The following is a 17882-nucleotide window of genomic DNA, read 5'->3' on the forward strand; positions in this document are numbered from 1 at the left end:
CACCCCTCGTCTTATATAGCGGTCATTGGCAGAATGTAAATCATTGTCTGGCAACAATGGCAACAATGGGCAAGCATAGTCCGTCGCCATCGCCATTCGTGTCGGGCTGCTCTCTCGCACTATCAGGCCTTTATTTGATTTCGCTTTTCTCTAGTTTTTCGTCTTTTACTCGTCTGTTGTGCGTGCGTGCCTACATTTCTGTACGTCTCTGTTCCGAGATGAGTGGCGGCAGTCGACGCCAGTTCACCGCGGCGATTAAGCTGACGGTGCTGACGGAAATTGAGTCTCCGAGCAGAATTGGAATATGGCGGCGCAACGCCAGTTAGGCGTTTCTACTGGCGGAGCCAGAAAGCTAAGCTGTGCGCGTGCAACCCCCGAAACTGATCGTTCCGAGGACGTCAAGCGGTGCACCCCGAGTTGGAGAACAAAGTGGCGGGCTTCGTCCGGGAACTTCGTCCGGGAACTTCGCTCACGATCGCTCCGGAGGCCATGTGCGGACCGGCTCCGCGAACTGTACAATGAGTGGATAGCCGGCGACCACAAAAAGACCCATACGGGCCGGTTGCGACCGTGTCAAGCTGGGTGTCCTTCTCTGAGCAGTCACTGCCCGACGACATGGTTACACGAGCGTTCAGGAAGTGCTCCCTCAGCAACGCGCCTGATGGCATGGAAGATGACAGTGCGAAGCAGTCATCCTCGGACGACTCTGAGAGCTCGGACGAGTGACTTCGGCAGGCATAGTGAGTGGCAGTGACGGACGGGCGTCGAAAATAATATAGACATTGTGAGTGCGCTTCTGTGCCGAATTATTTTTTTTTTGTAAACTTTTCCCACCTCAAGGTAGGGGGTCGACCTATAATCCTGTTTATACGGTACACACCGAAATTATCAACACCTAATTCCCTCACATCAAACGACAGACAGGCTCTCACATTTACATTTCTTAAGGAATTTACTTCGAAATTACGAGGAATATACTTCACGGAGTTTATTTGTAATATGAGGAAGGTAAGAGCACGCAAGAAGTTTTGCCTTTTTATTGTTTTTGCTGTAAGAGAAGCTGGTTCCGAATAATTTGACATTAATAAAGGCGACAACAAAGCTGTCGTGCAGAAGGTACTGTTAGAAATCAATCTGAGCTTCCAAAACTACTACAAGTTCAAAGAGGCCATGTATTCACAATATTGGGCGGTCTATCAACGAAAATGGGCTCAGTGGCTAAGGCTTTGCGCTGCTGAGCACGAGGTCGCGGGTTCGATTCCCGGCCGCGGCGGCCGCTTTTCTGATGGAGGCGAAAAGCAAAAACGCCCGTGTGTACGAGCTTTCGGCGTACGATAAAGATCCCAAGGTGGCCAAAATTAATCCGGAGCCCTCCACTACGGCGCGCCTGATCGCCTGCGTTGCGTCGGCGCGTTAAACCCTACAATCAATCAATCAATCAACGAAAATGCAGGGCCTGTCTAATATATGCCCTACTATGTGCAGGTACGCCTCATATTAGAAGTAATGGAATTGAAACTCTCCATCTCACGCATGTCGACATGTGTGTTCAATTTGCAAGTTGTCCTACAAAAGAAGAAAAGACACATTTGCCAGTGATGAGGCGAACACAACATGAATAGTCTAAGGCAAACTCGTCATTGAATAATTCTTGCGCGGTAGCATAAACACCACTCCCATAGGTGAGTTCACTCAGCACCAAAGCAAGCTACAAAAATTTCAAAGTCACCGTTACTCCATGTTAACGCGGAATCATGGCAGTGTGAAGACAGCCTACTCAGTCTTGCGAAATTTGTTTGAGAAACTTAAATCGTATTTTCAAAAATGTTCAAAACCATAAAAGTCAACTTCCCTAGTTGCGAAGTTCAGGTTCAGGAGATATGATCCTAATGCAAATTCTCTGATGCTGAAAATTATCTTTATTTTTCCTAAGGTGTGATTTAACTATGGTGACCACTTTTTTTTCAAATAAATTTTTCATAGGACCTCTTTGTACTTAAGTTTTAAAAAGTTGCGGACAGAATAAAAATTAAAAGTTTATTTAGTCCTTTAATCTCTGCAGTAAAACTTCGCTGTGCTACAGGGTGTATTTCCTCTTTTATATCGCCTTTACTACGATGCTCCAGAACGGCCAATCAATGGGACCAGCTGCGTATATTGGGCGAATGACGAGGCTGAGCATAAGATTTTATCAGAACTTGGGATCTGTGGTGGCGCTGCAGAATATTTAGGACACACCTTGCGGGTTGCCCATGCGCAGCTTTCATTTATAAGTGATGCAGTATGGACACCCTTATTCCTGAAACGTGAGCATTCGGTCTCGATGATTACTTTTTCTGGACAATTCAAATGAAGCCGTCTTACGGCCTCTTTTATAAAGTAATTAAAAAAAGAACCGTCGTCCTTCGTGCCTTCGAGACAATGTAGTTAGCTTGATTTCCTCCAAACCCACCCCGGTGGCTCAGTGGCTAAGGCATTGCGCTGCTGAGTACGAGGTCGCGGGTTCCATTCCCGGACGTGGCAGCCGCTTTTCTGATGGAGACGAAAAGCAAAAGGGCCCGTGTGTAAGAGATTTCGGCGTACCTTAAAGATCCCCAGGCGGGGAAAATTAATCCGGAGCCCTCCACTACGGCGCGCCTCATCGCCGGCGTTGCGTCGGCGCGTTAAACCATATACGATCAATTCATTTCCATGAATAATAGTGTATAAGCACATACACCTGCCAGGCTATTAGTAAATATAATAGTTTAGAAAATAAAGCGTTCACCTAAACATTATAGAGCTGTAGCTGCTACGAAACAAAAAAGCGAGGCGTGTACAAGAACGGCGGTGTTCAGATGCGGGTAGTTATCCGAAAATAAACTATACAGCTTCACGTCCATTCTGGGTAAATAACAGGTCGTTATGGGGAAAAATTGAGACCATCATATTCCGTCTTCTGCTTAGTTTCCAAGACAAAGTTATGTCCTTGTCGGAACATGAAGTAGCCTTTCAACGCGACAAAGTTGCTTTTCAACCGCAAACATTCCAGATAATTTTTCATAGAATAGTTTTTGTACATGTAAAGCTTGAGTCATATCTTTTATGATTGCGCGAAGACAGTCGCGGACTGTTTCTAAATTCCAGGATGTTTAGCCCTCTGAAGGAGGAAATGAATACGCCATTACATTTCGCTTTTAGGCCAAAACCTGACACGGTCGTTTAGCCCAATTTTACTAAACACACCTTATGCAGCGTTACGGCTAGTTGAAGCTGAGAGTATACAGAAAATATTAGGTACAATTTACATGCCTTTCTTGTTATAATTTCCAAAACTTCTTACAAATAAGCTCATGAGCTTGACACTTGCTCCATGCTCTATTACGGAAGACTGGTTTGGAGAGCTTGGGAAACCCCTAACTGACACAAACATTACTTTATTGTAAAAAAACAAACCATATTAAGGTGCCCCTATTCAAAAACAGGATGCGCCTCTCAGCAATTCTAAGATGAAAGCCACGGTCTCAACTCAACAGGCAATCCTCCACCCAGCCTCCATCTGCCTCGTTGCAACCTCTATACCACCACAATTGGAAAAATGGGGCGCTTCTATGAACACAGGACTGCCGGCATTCCAGACCCTCTAATTAAAACTGGCTGCTTTGGGCATACCCCTGTGAACTTCTAAAATTAAAAATGCCTACCAGCTTTATCCTAACGTCCTCTACTAGCAACCTACTCGACGACATGGTTGTGAGCCGTTCATCACCGCGTATAAAATCAACGCCGATTTCATTGGCTTCGCTTAAGCGCTTTCACCGCCCATATCCTCCCTTGACATTTTGCTTAGTTTAGGAACGACATAAAATACCATCTCACAGGTACGCACCGAAAGCGATCCTCATTCTGGACAATAAAGAAGCGCTTGACAACGAGAAGCATCAAGCTAGCCTTGAAGAGGTAGTTTTCGAAAACAGCTTCTGACACAACTATGATTTTAAAACCGGTTTTGAGGCACTGTTAGTAGCACAGAACTCAAGAAAATGGACACGTGCAGGTGCATCTTTTTTTGTTATCTTTATTTGCAATATTAACTATGTCTTTAGGTCGTAAACAACAAGTCGAGCAAGAAGTTTTAGGGAAAGACGCCTCGGATTACGCCCCTCTTTCTGCTTGAATTGCACAGCATTTGCAAGGTTAACACACCTCTGCTTCGAACCCCGATGTTATACCTCAAGGTACCCGCCTGTGGTCGGTAATTTCCCCCTGCTGTTAAACCCTTTCAGCACTGATTATTTTTATTTCAAACAAAACAGTGTTTTTTGCGTGTTTTCCTAAATTTAAGGGTTCCATAAGCCCACAAACCGAAAATGGAGCTGAAAGTAAAAGGAATATTCGATTGAATAATGAGGCAATTAACTAAAACATCGGGCAATTAAAACAGTTATGTTGAACAAAGACGTCGCTTTTTTATATTTTCCTGCACCTTATGATTACATAAACATACAATCAAAAAATGAGCTTGGTAGTGCACGTATTTAAAGAGTTACAAGCTGTAGAATGAAACTAAGGCCGCCATTTTTTTCCGCCTCAGTGTCGTAATTTCTACAGCACCGGAGCTTTTCCTTTTTTGTGGCGTGTAGCTGCACTAAAAAGAAACAACAGGGATATATATCGCAATAGGTATAATTGAAGGACAATTCCCCAAAAAAGGAGTGTTGGGTTCATTTTCTGTGCGCTAGAGGATCTTTTATGCGATGGTGTCAACTGAAACCACCAGGGCCGAAAGGGTTTAAGCAAAGCTTTCTTGGATTCGTAAATGGCGTCGTCCATTCGAGTGACACGCACTGCGGGAAAGCCAACTTTGCACAATGGGTTTCACAAAACGACGATGGTGAAAAGCGAAGGCGCATCAAACGCCACCCGAGAAAATCGCTTTCTGCGATCGGAAAAGAACCTGGGTCCCTCGAGTTATGAAGACGACGTCTATCCAAATGCGCTTTCCGACACAGTCACAGCAGTTTGGATTTTGTACTTCGACGTTGACCAAGGACGCGTGGGAGAAAGGTTCGCTTTTTAGCCACCGTTTCTCTTAAAGAAGGGTCTTCGATTTTTTAAAGCACCATGAAAACCGCGCTCTTGCAAACCATATAGGATTTTTTGCATGGAATGTCTTCTACATGCATTTATCTGAGAACAAATTTCTTTGCAGAGACATCCAATTTTATTAACAACATTGGCGAATAAACAAGAACAGCGTTGGGCACTGGCGAGCCCCTAACACCCTTTCCCTGTCGGTGATGATTTCCGAAAGCAGCTTAATAGCGGAAGAGACAAAAGCAACTCAGGATATTGTAGCCCTTCATTGTAGCCAAGCCCAAGCACGCGCTAGTAGCGTAACATAAACTCTTTACAGAGGTTGGCTTGCAGCGAAATCAACAACAAAGCGAGTGGTTCGCTTTCCCCTATTTAAGGAAGCCAGTATTAAAACAATATGAAAAGGACTCCGCTTTTAACTGAAGTTTTTTTTTTATTTTGCCGCAGTAAGTTCTTGTTCGTGTGTTGTTTCACAATGTACACTTCCTTTCTTTGCGAGAGCCCGCTTCCGACGAAATAAACTATGGTATCACGTTCACTAGTAGTACGTCGCTGGTTATTGGGTTTGCTTCATGTTTCATCCGCGATAACTACGTTACCTCTGTCAACATTCGCCCTTCTTTCTCGCCGTTTCTCTCAGTTAGCCAGGAGAATTCTATGGCGCCAAGAATGATAACCCGCGAGTAACTTATTTCCGAATCCTCCCTTAGACAGCATAGCGGAAGCAGTAGCAATTCACTAGAATTGATAGACGATCTGTTGACATCGTTAAGCCTTATGCTCGAGTTTCACATTCTTAAGCCTCTGTCAACACGAATGGAAGCACAAGTGATTCGCAGATCACAAATGCAGGGCCGCCTAGAGATTTCACTTCGTAACGTAATTCGTACAGTCTTTGTAGCGCCCTATTTTGTTGACTTGGTAATACCTAGTTGCCAGTTTTTTCAAACAAACATAGACATTGGTCGAAGCAATAAAAATCGCCCTTGTCTGAGAAGAACCCGATTCTAAATGCTCAACTGTAAATCATGTGGGGAGCTTTTGTAACCTGTTTCTATTGCTTGGCAAGGCTTTAGCTGATAAATGTTTGCTTCATGAAAAAAACCCTTCCCAACAACTGCGATGCCGCCCAGGCGCCTGGCAGCTCATCGGTCAGGCATTTGAAGCTTTGCCGCTCTCCAACTGAAAAACAAGGATGTGTAAAGGAAAGCTGGCGTGATCTACGAGCCGCTGAGCTTTAGAGGCAGCAGGACTGTTCCTGTTTGGCTCTGTGACCATGGGAAAGTTATGGTTTTTCTAATGCCGATTATGAGTCTGCTGCTTCGTCTGTAAATTTATTTATATGCGCTTATTTAGCACTAGCAGTCTCCCGAACTTTTACATTCTTTCTATCACGGGCAACCAAAAGCTAGCATTGGCGTCAAACGGAGCGTAAGGGTTAGAGTTGGCGATAGCGTTGCTACCTCACTCGCACCCGCATTAAGCGCACACCGCTTTAGTTCCACTATATTCCTCGGTCACTGTTTGCAGAATGACGGAATCCACCCTTTCCGCTGTGGCCTTTACACGGTTAAACGTTGTAGAATTCATTCATGGTGGTCAGCGCGAATGGAAACAAGACACGAAGAAGAGATTCGACGACACAGGTGCTGTCTAGCAACTGAAATTTTATTGGAAGAACACCTGTTATTTGCAACCAAGAAGAGATTAAAAATGATGAAAACATACACGAGTCATACACACATATCACGTATGCACTTACACACACGGCTTGTCTAGGAAATTATCTTCATCATCTATTAGTGTAATAGACGGGTGGCTAGTGCGATAGACGGGTAGATAGACGGGTAGAAATCTAGCGTGAAGTACTCCTAAATATCCAGTATTTTTCTGTAGCTCGTGTATACAAGCTTAAAGGAGTACTGACACCAATTTCGGCATTAATAATATTGCACAGTTTGCTTCCTTTTTGAAAATAATATAGTGGCTGAAATATGAGCGGCCTGCGACGCGAAGAACATACTTCAATTGGATTTCATTTATCGCGCAGACGGAGGAGCACGCGGAGCGGCACTCAGCAAATGTACATCACCGTGGCATCATCCCGTGGTAGCCGAAAGAAGTGACGCGCACAGCGCTCGTCAAAACCCCGTGATATCACTTCACGCGCGCGCCACCGCGAGCGGCGAGCTGGCGCCGGCGCATTCACAAACTCGTGCCCGCAGCCAGGGCTAGAGGCATAACCGCTGCCCAGAAAGGCATTGTTGGCAAAAATAAAGTTCCACACACGGGAAAGGAAGCGATAACATAGCCCGGAATCGCAATAAAATTCGCCATCAGGACTTTTATCGAAAGCGGTCATCGAATTTCCGCCGCAATGGTAGGCCTAGCACCTTGAGGCAGCTCAGCCGTTCAGCTCCGGCGGCGGCGCGGTCGAAACAACGCCCCTACCGGCTTCCGCAGTGTTTCGACGTCCGCACAAAGCGGTGAGGTCATACCTGGATTCTGTCATATGCGCCTTTCGGGCTGAAAGCGTGGGAAATCAAAACAAACGATTTTCAGGCCGTTCAATGTAATTAATTATCGCGCTGAAGCATTTAGACTGCTGTTCTGGTTCGCGAGCAATAAAAAAATCGATAAAAGCAATAAAAGTGGAACATAAAATTTTCGTGTCAGTACTCCTTTACTTTTTTTCTTTGCCAAAAATTCGGAATATCGTCTGTGGAATATTTCTCCGCCTAAATATTCCTGCACTCAAAAACAACATAAAACTTGCTGTGACGTTTGATTTTCGTTAGCCCACAACTTAAATGATTTCTTAAAAGTAATATGTGCCACATCTTTGAATTAGCAGCGCCAAAGTTGGTCTAGAAATGGTTACTGAGTTGAAGTTTTTTTTATACGGTAAGGTGACAAAAACACCCGACTCTAGACTTTGGCATTTGGAAAGATTTCATGCAAAACACCGGTGGGGCCACCTAATTCACTACATTTATTTGAAATATTCTTATTGCGCGAAGCTCCAAACTTCAATGAGCGAGACGCGAGTTTTGATGGAAGGCTGCGGCACTACATTACGAATTTACAGTAACTGGGGGTAGGAGTGGGATTTTGTTACAATTTGTAGAAATTTAATCTAATTTCCTCACTTTGAAAATTGCTGACGACGAAAATTTGAGCATGCAAGAACGTTTCGTCGGGGATTGTGATGAAAATTAGTGACGAAGAAAATTTCAGCATGCAAGAACTTTTCGTCCGGGAGTGTGAAGTTTTTGTTCTGTTCGTTCGCAGATAAGCAAAACCAGGGCTAAGCACGGGCAATATAAAAGATGATGCATGCATGCACATGCTCATTTTTGCATTACGAGATAATTTGGGCATATCTTTGTTGTCTTTCGTGAGAAAAATAAGTGCGCCAAAAAGTTGTATACAGTTTGAGCCCGTTTTAAATGAATTTGCTTGCGCGGATAAAAGAAAAAAATGTGGGGACAAAACGTGGCCTCATGTGTGGGTGGTATCAATTTCGTGTAGTTTTTTTTTATATATAAAATTGAAATGGAACTGTTATCCTGATCAATAAAAAATTCATAGAAGCAAATCCGAGAATGTCAAGTTTAGACACTTTGAATTTTTGCAAATGTCAATATCGAAGTTTATTTTAACACCAGTCATCACATTGAGAACGCGCGCGCGGCAACAATCTCAAGAGTATTTCAGTGTTACTGAAGTCGCTAACGTTGTTTCTTAGAGCATGGGCAGTCTACTTATGAGGCTCTCATAGCTGAAATATTTGTTGCAATTCAATTTCCAAGCAAGTGTTAAAAACGAGTGGCATAATGTTACTTATATATGGGCTGACTACTACAACCACTTTATCGTTAGATTAGTACCTTGTTTACAAGAAACCCTGACACATTTATGATGGACTATTGGTAGGGTTCTTGAGCCAAAGTTACGTTGTTTTTGTTAGGGCAAATGCACAACAAGCTTCACGGCAAACAAAAACCTTCCTAACAACGCCCGCCATATCTAATGCGGGAGGAAAATGAAAGGATATTAAAACTCGTGACAACCTAAACTGCATGTCGAAGGAAGAAATATAAATGTTCAGTGACCGATTAACAGCAGGAGCAGTTGTAATCATTCCTTGACATTCTTTCGGTGCACAGGGCTGAGCAAGAAAATATATTCAGCCACTCGGTTAAGTCAGGTTCATTTGATCCGTCGAATACCCGTGTTGTTAGGGCAGGCGATTGTAATAGGCGGCTGTTTCTAGTTCTATCGTTAGGAGCCATGAGGACAAAGCACAAGTTTGGTAGATTTAAAAGATTGCATCGTTAGAATCATACTGCCACCACTTCTAACGTAAACTTCGCTCAAATAAGCGATACAGTTAGGAACAAAGGGAATGGCCATGCGACCCACATCCTCATTTCCCGCGACAGAACCTATGATGTCACATGTTACATCTCTGAGATGGCGGCAAAAGCAAACGCAAATTAGGAGGCCGAGCTTATAAGCTTGCAGAACGAGCTATTTTTGCCTAAATTTAGGGCACATTCTTTTCAAAGCCGTAGGAGTGGTGGGACAAACAGTGGAAGTTACGAAAGCACGCGTAAACAGAAGTGCCGATGCAAACTGCTGTTGGTGCTGCGCGCACTATACTTGGTTTAGCTGCACAGGACTGTGGGGCTTTGGGGTTGTCTCAGACTACACTTGCCGATTGACGCAAGGAATGAGGTCTTACGTGAACATATTTGTCAAGCGAGCACCATGTTTCACGAAACAAATATTTTCTCCGTGAACAAAAACGAGCCAGGTTTATATACGGTCAAAAACAAACCAAAGGCCACGGCGAAAGGAATTCTTGCCCCGTGCCAAAGGCAGAAAAGGCTTGCTACGGTATGGTGGCGTAATCTAGGTTCACTAACGGCAAACCAGGCCTCCCAATCGGCTCCAGAGCTACGGTCCTTAGAAAGGTATTCAGAGCGGTCGGTTCTTTAGGCGGCATTGCAGACCACGAAAACGCATGATTTAACAGTAAAATCAAAATTTTACCTTAAATTAGATAATTTCTGTCTGAATAAAGCATTATTTGCATTCGGACAAGCGCTGGGGGCACTATAAAACAAGAAATCTTTCGAATAACACAAACTTGTATTTTGTCTTCCTGGATCCTTTAAGGAGCTCAGAGTTTTTATGCTTTGAGCTGTACACTGCTCTTAAGGGGAGTGCAGTTCTGTCGGGACCTCAGGCAGAGACTGTGGTTTCATTGCTGAAGCTGGACGGCGATTATCTCAAATTCAAATGTAGTTTAGAAAGCGGCCAACCACCGCTCTAATGAGACAGGTAAATGTAGTTGAAGAGCGTTGAATAATAAAAACACCCATGTAAGCATCTAGAAGGGTTCCTAGCACACATGAAGACGCATGTCAATATTTGTTTATATAGACCCGCGAATATTTACTGGTAAACTCATCCTTCTAACAGTCATGACTTTTCGCAACGCTGAGCTTCACGTGTAATTTAGATGTGGCATTGTTATTGAAAAGATACGAAGTTAGGTGGCGGAGCGTCAGTGACGGGACCAGGTCTTCCGTTTCTTTGTGATCTCCTGGTTTACGAAGGTTTAAAAATTACAACGATGTGATTCTTCACCAGAATTTTACGCTACGTCATACTCCACACACTAGTCCTTTTGTAATCTGTTTGGGAAGAAGTAAAATTGAAAAGGTTGACCCGTCACTACTTACAACTTGACCTAGACCAGGTTGTTTAAAAGAAACCCACTGTGGTATAGGTCGCTAGGAGAGAAATACTTCAATGCATTGTTCGGTTCTCACGTCACCCGAAACGTTTACTTTTGGCATGCGGAAAATTATTTGGTTGTGAGTGTCCCTGGATTCGCGCTTTGTTCATTTTCCTACCTCGCCGACATGTTTGCCAAAACAAACTTCTTGTTAGGTGAGGGTTTGCTTGAGTTATCCACAATATTTCTTTGCTCCAACGTGCTTACTAATCATTGTTTAGTTAAAGCAATGTTCTTGTATTTTTACATGCCTTTTTTAAGGCTCCCTAGGCCCTGATCGACTTACTATGTTAGTACACATTTTGTGCCACCAGCGCTTTTCCCTACTTCGACACCACCCAGCAAGGCTTCTCTAGCTGTTAGCAGAGTTCTACAATGCAAGCGCCTGATGCCTTCATATTGTTACATTATAAAACGATTTGTTTAAAAGTGATGAATGAGATGAAACGGCAACAAGCGCATCAATGGAACAGCGGTGAGTTGAGGGTCAGCCAGCGAGGCGAAGCAACCTCGTCGTCCTCTTCTACACATTTGAGCTAGTCGGGCGGACAGTCGGGCTGAAGCTGATATACCTGTTGCCCGTAACAATATTATGAGCTACATTTAACGTGGAAGCATGCATGCAGAAAAAATATTGTAAGGCAAAAGGTCATTCAAAGCGGACATGTTCCCTGTGCTTAAGGAGGCATACGCTACACTGAGCGCGAATTCCGAAAGCCACGCTGGCACGAAGGAGCAGCCAGCAACACAGCGTATGAAACGAAGCTCGATTTAATTCATTGTATGTCCAGCGCTTACTCCATCCGCTTCTATCGATTCCCATGCAGTCTTCCTTCACTTTGTGCTTGCAAATATTAGGGGAATACTCCTGCATCTGTAAACGGAGCGGAGGTAATTTGTGCGCTTTTACAATCGGTCTTTGGGCTCCAACCGAAATTGTCAATAATGCAAGTCGTCGTTCTTCGCAAAACATGGAGCAAAAATACCAAGTGAAAAAATTGAAACGTATTTATGGTTCGTTTTTGTGGGTGTGGGCATCTATGCTAACAGAAGCTCGACAAAACGCGAACAGCTTAGAGAAAGGTGTCGAGGAACCACTGCTGTAAAGTGAGGCGCTGTATCGGCTACACTAGCGATGCCTTCAGAAATTGCATTTTGTCGCTCTTTTAATGATGATAGTCTTTCTTGAGCTAGTTAACCACGAAAAGTTTGTTCTGTACCTGTGCCTATCTGTCCAATCTTCGATTCAGCCAACCTATCAAAAAGTAAAAAAAATTCCAAAATCAGAATTTCATATGGGCATAACCTTCACAAACAACTAAATTTCGTAACACAATCATACATGCTAACATTTTTTAGTGAAAAGAAAACATTCGGCATATTTGAGGCAGAATAGCAATGGCTAAGTCATACTAGGCAACGTTCTTGTGAGTGAACATTGATTGCTGCTTGATATTTGTGAGAGCAAGTAAAACTACGAGTTGAAACACAATAGCTTCACCCAAAAAATTCAAAAATAGATCGTACGGAAGCTTGTATCTGGTGGCGGCATTCCCCGTCCAATAGTAATAAAAGACTCCAATAGACAGCGCGCGAAAAAATGACGAAAAATTTTAATTGACTTGAGCAAACCTCCACCGTTTTTATCGTGGGAGGGCCGAGGAAGGAATGAAAGAGCCTGAGAGGTTCGCGGGAGAGCGAAGAGGGGCATTTCCGTCCGTGGCAGGGGCGGTAGAAGACTATCGTCTTTGAACGACATTTGTAGCGTAGTGAGGATGTAATACGCGGCCACTTTTTTATACTGCGTATTGTTCAGCCCTTGCTCTCTGACTTTCGTATTCAGGCAGCCACCCTGATTTATTCCGAAGAAAGCTCGCCTTCAGTGTTCCTCTTGTCACAAAAAAACGGGCCATCTTCACTAACTTGAAACCTGGGTACGGGTGAAGCATGCAGTGTATAGGAGTATTCAAACATTGTGAGCTTCTCTCTGGCCCCACGTCACGCGCTGATATACACGACATCCCAATTACGAAGATGTGGAAGAAGTGGAATTCCAAACGGAGAACTGAAAATTTTACAGTTAAAGCGAGTAGCGAAAGAAATAGAAGCAAGCTACCAATCGCCAACGATAAACCAGTGTCCCGGTGTGTTTTTTTGTTACGCGTTTTTGCCCAGGGAAATGAAACGTACTAGCGCAAGGCGTTGCAAAACGAGCGTCCCTGTGTTTTGGTACCGTGACCACATGAGAATACGACGACAGGAGACGACGACGCCATGAGATGCCGGCAGCCCGTGCCCCTGAGGTACTTCGCCCTTAATACCAGGCCGCTACTCAGTACGTACACTGCTCTCTGTTACCCCAGCATTCCTGAATGTCGCATGTTCGATTTTAACGGGAAGGTCCACAATTGTTTCTGCCCACGTCGGCGATCCTCAAAGGTACAACATACACGCAACTCCGGCTGTTCGCCATGCTTCCTGGCATCAGTGAGACCCACATTCACCATTCTTAGTGCCTTTGAGCACCAATGAACCTACACTACACTGTTGCTGAAAATTATCCCCGCATCATAAATAATCGCGCCGCAGGAGTCCTGTAACAAGCATAAGCGGATAGAACTAAGCCAGGGGGATGTTTTTGATGTTCCGCTTTCATTTCTTGCGAGAGGCACCCTAGCGCGGCGTGGGTTCCAAGACGTCGTCATTTGGGGGCCAGTAGCAACTAGTGTGGACTAGAAGAACTGCTGTCTCGCGTATTTTTCAAGCTTCGAACAAAATTTGGCAGGCACACGCTGAAAACCTTGCAGGTCATCTGTGCTATTTGGTTGCTTTCGTAGCTTCGTAACCCTTTCTTCTTTGCAGTTTTTCAGCACAGCAAGCAAAGAATAAGGCGTTGAAGAAGGACCAAGCTTTAAAAACTAGTGACTGATAATAGGCTGGCGTCTGCGGGAATAGACTTGCATCTGAATAGCACTTCAGTAGGTGCTACCTTAATGGCCGATGCTGCACGGTGTCTTGGATTTTCAGCCATGGCATACAACTTGCGTTATCACACGGATGGTTTTTACCTCTAGCCGTCGTATGGCTCCCAAACATGCGTTGCCCAACGCAGGAGGGGCGGTGCTTAAGCGCGGACCGGTAATGGACAACAGAAAAGTGTTGGGCAACAGCACCTCTGCTCGTAGCCTGCGGAGATGTTGCTATGACGTCAACATGCGTCGGAGGTGCCAGCGCGGCTGCAGCGGTGACTGCAACAGAGGCATTAGATTTGCCGTAGCCTCGGCGGCGCTTGTGCAAGCGCAGTGGACTAGCACAGCAGTATAGTGACGGCATACATTTAAAATCGTATGTATCGAGAATATTGTAAGCTGATTGATTGATTGATTGATTGATTGATTGATTGATTGATTGATTGATTGATTGATTGATTGATTGATTGATTGATTGATTGATTGATTGATTGATTGATTGATTGATTGATTGATTGATTGATTGACTGACTGATTGATTGATTGATTGATTGATTGATTGAGTGAGTGAGTGAGTGAGTGAGTGAGTGAGTGAGTGAGTGAGTGAGTGAGTGAGTGAGTGAGTGAGTGAGTGAGTGAGTGAGTGAGTGAGTGAGTGAGTGAGTGAGTGAGTGAGTGAGTGAGTGAGTGAGTGTGAGGTTTAGCACACCGACGCTGCCTAGGCGACGAGGCGAGCCGTAGTTAAGGCCTCCGGAAATAATTTTGTCCATTAGGGGACCTTTAACGCGAACCGAAATCTTGAACACACGGGCGTTTTCGCTTTTCGCCTCCTTCGGAAAAGCGGCCGGCGCGCCCTTGAATCGAACCGGATCATTGTAACCAACATTTTTGGTACCCGCCACGGTGGGTCAGTGGCTAAGGGGTTGCGCTGCTGAGCACGAGGTCACGGGTTCGATTCCCGGCCGCGGCGGCCGCTTTTCAGATGGAGGCGAAGAGCAAAAACGCCCGTGTGTACGAGATTTCGGCGCACGTTAAAGATCCCAGGCGCGTTAAACCCTACAATCAATCAATCAATATTTTTGGTAGATAAAACAGTGTGTTTGCATAGTAAATAAATATTTGTCAATCAAATATAGAAATATTGGTTGATTATGTAATTATTCGTTTATAATTTTCATGAAAATCAATAAAAATACTTACCTAAATATTTGTTTATTGTTGTATTTGTATATAATTATTAATATTAATATGTATCGTTTCACTCATGCACTTATAATCGTCATAATTTATCGCAGGAGTGTTGTAAGCTGGGCTAGTTGGTACTGTAAGGTATCGCGGGGTCGCAGCGCAGCGCAAGAGAGAACGTACCAGCGTGGCAGGCTTTTGGAATCGAACTGCCCGTGCCGTGCTAGCGCACCAAGCACGTGCTGCTCGTCTCTTTATTCTCGTCTTTCATAGCCGGCGCCTTGGCGCAGGTTAGGAGCGCCAACCAGAGGGCGCTACAGTACTGTACCGAGGTGGGTAACAGCGCAAACTTGACGAAAACACGAAAAGGGTAGAGACGCTTGTTTGTGTCTCTCCCTTTTCGTGTTTTCAACCATCGTCAGAGGGGCTGCGACGGCGCACAACTGCGTGCAGAGAACATCGTCCGGGCAGTTGAGACAACTATGGGCTTTTATCGTCATACCGGCTCAAACAAAAAAGTCACGAATCTCCACGAAGTTAATCATGACGATTGGGCGAGGCACTGGGGATTGTTCTTACCGTTAATCACAAGTGGCATTGCCCACTCGCGCATGGAAATGCGTTACAACGCGTGTATATACAATTCCAAACCACTCCAATTCGATACAATTTAGTTCAATGGAATTCAATTCAATCCAAATCGAATTCAATCCAATCCAATGCTACTCGCGCATGCGTAACACTGTGTACACGGACGCCAAGGGACAAGCCACGGACAACGCGAGGTCCTAAGGTGCTTCGCAACTAAAAAAAACGGAAGTAGCCTACAGAACCTCAAAAGTGTGTGCGCAGAAGTACAACTCGAACAGCAGCGCAGCCTGGAGAAAAATATCACCTGCATCCCGCGACACTTCTGACATCTTTATGGGCCTCGTACTAATAGCACTGCTCCTTCGTTTAAATCAGGCTACGATCAAGCGCAACACAACGTTCTTTCACAGGGCGGCGTATGCCTTTTGTCTATTTCGCCTCCGAACAGCAGTAAAGCGCCTTAGTTACACGGCCACTGTTAAGGAATCATAAATTCCCTATCATTGCCGCTTGCGAAACGAAGGAATTTCGAACAAAAAATGCATCGTCACACCCCATCCCATCACCTTCTTGTAAAGACGCAAAGGGGTGAACAGGGAATATTTTTTTATTTATGGACCAAGCCTGCAATGTGTAGTCTATGGCGTTTTCTCCCTTATTACGCGTATTATTAACAAGAACTATTTCTAATCAGTGGCCTCCGAAGAATCTTCGGCGATTCGCTGACGGTGGCTTGGACGACAAAATGGCAACTCCACATCATCGGGGGTTGCAAAATTGTAGGACACCCGCAGCTGGACTGTTCATTTCGCGCAACCTGTGTGGTGACATACATAACATAAATGTTAAGCTTTGTATACACGACACTTACTTTTATAAATGCTATGATGCCATGAAAACGCATTGCAAGCAAGTGTGGAACAACAGGCCAATTGGTGCGGCGGTCGCGGACAGCTTATGGTGTTTTCTCCATAAGCTTCAATAGAAAACATAACAGGGGTATAAACTTGTCATAAAAACTGTCAAATATTGAAGTACATTAGGTAAATTGTACAAAGCAACCAAAATTAAGACTTCGACAAATTTACTCGTGCGCGTTTAACATTTGCAGTTACCTCCACTTGACATCGTCGTATTCAAGCACTCCATAGCAGGAAATAAGATGCAGTGATACCCGTAAATGCGTGTCGAAGCTATACAAAAGAAAGGCAACATGCACTCAAACCATTAATACGTGCTTTTCCTCCGAAGGAGGGGTAACAAGAACCTTGGATTCAATTACTTCGGAAGTGCGTATTGGTAATTAGGTAAGTGCTCGGGTTCGAGCTGAATCTGAGATGTCAAGCACCAACAAGCAGATGCTGAACTTGTTTAAGCGAACGTGTTTGTTTCCGGTGGATGGAACTACAAATAAAAAGCACGAACGCACGCGGAAATCATCAATAGCTACTTTTGGTAGTATCTTTCTGGCGGTATTTTGTTCATGCCATTTTCGTCTTCGAAGATTTTGGTGCCGCTATACTATAAATACATGCTTTGGTCCTCTCGACGTCACTCCTGTAACAGAGCACTTTGGTTCAATGGTCTTACGACAGGAAATGTTGCAAATCCATGTCATAATTGTAATGTATTTTCGGCAAGCTATAGCAAGAGTTCTTGCACAACCGTTTCTTCGAGTCTCTCAAAAATAACGTAAAAAAAGCCTATATTCGCAAACTGCTCAGATCACAATAAACTATCATTGTAACTGTTACTATACAAAAGCTATCGCTGCAAACGGTTGTGCTGATACTATGAGAATTGAGTGTCTCTACCATCGGCCTCTATTGATAAATGAATGGACATGCCCTCTTTTCGTCTTCTTGCAAGGAAGAGGGCATGCCCTCTTCCTTGAAAGAAGACATGCCCTCTTTAAATACTGCACGGTTCTTTTTGGGCGGACATGCATTGTCACCCTTTGTCTCACTCCTCCTTAAACTTTTTCGAAAATTCCGTGTTCCTTCCCCCCTACCCCCCTTCCCCAAGAAAAAATAAAAAATAAAGTGCGCCTACTTGCGCCTGATTCAAGCATGCTGCATTTCGGAGAAAATAATGTGAAGCTAATAAAATAACGAAATCAAGTGCTTTTTTATTGATCTCAAAGTTAAACGTCAATGCCATGTATTCAAGCGTATGTTTTTCAACCAGTTTTCAGTCATATTTCGGCAATCTACTCGGTGACTACCCACGCATTTGGAAGTGATAACTGCATA

Source organism: Haemaphysalis longicornis, unplaced genomic scaffold (assembly GCF_048455015.1).
Source record: "Haemaphysalis longicornis isolate Haplotype H1 unplaced genomic scaffold, Haemaphysalis longicornis Haplotype H1 scaffold_5, whole genome shotgun sequence".
NCBI classification, from domain to species: Eukaryota; Metazoa; Arthropoda; class Arachnida; order Ixodida; family Ixodidae; genus Haemaphysalis; species Haemaphysalis longicornis.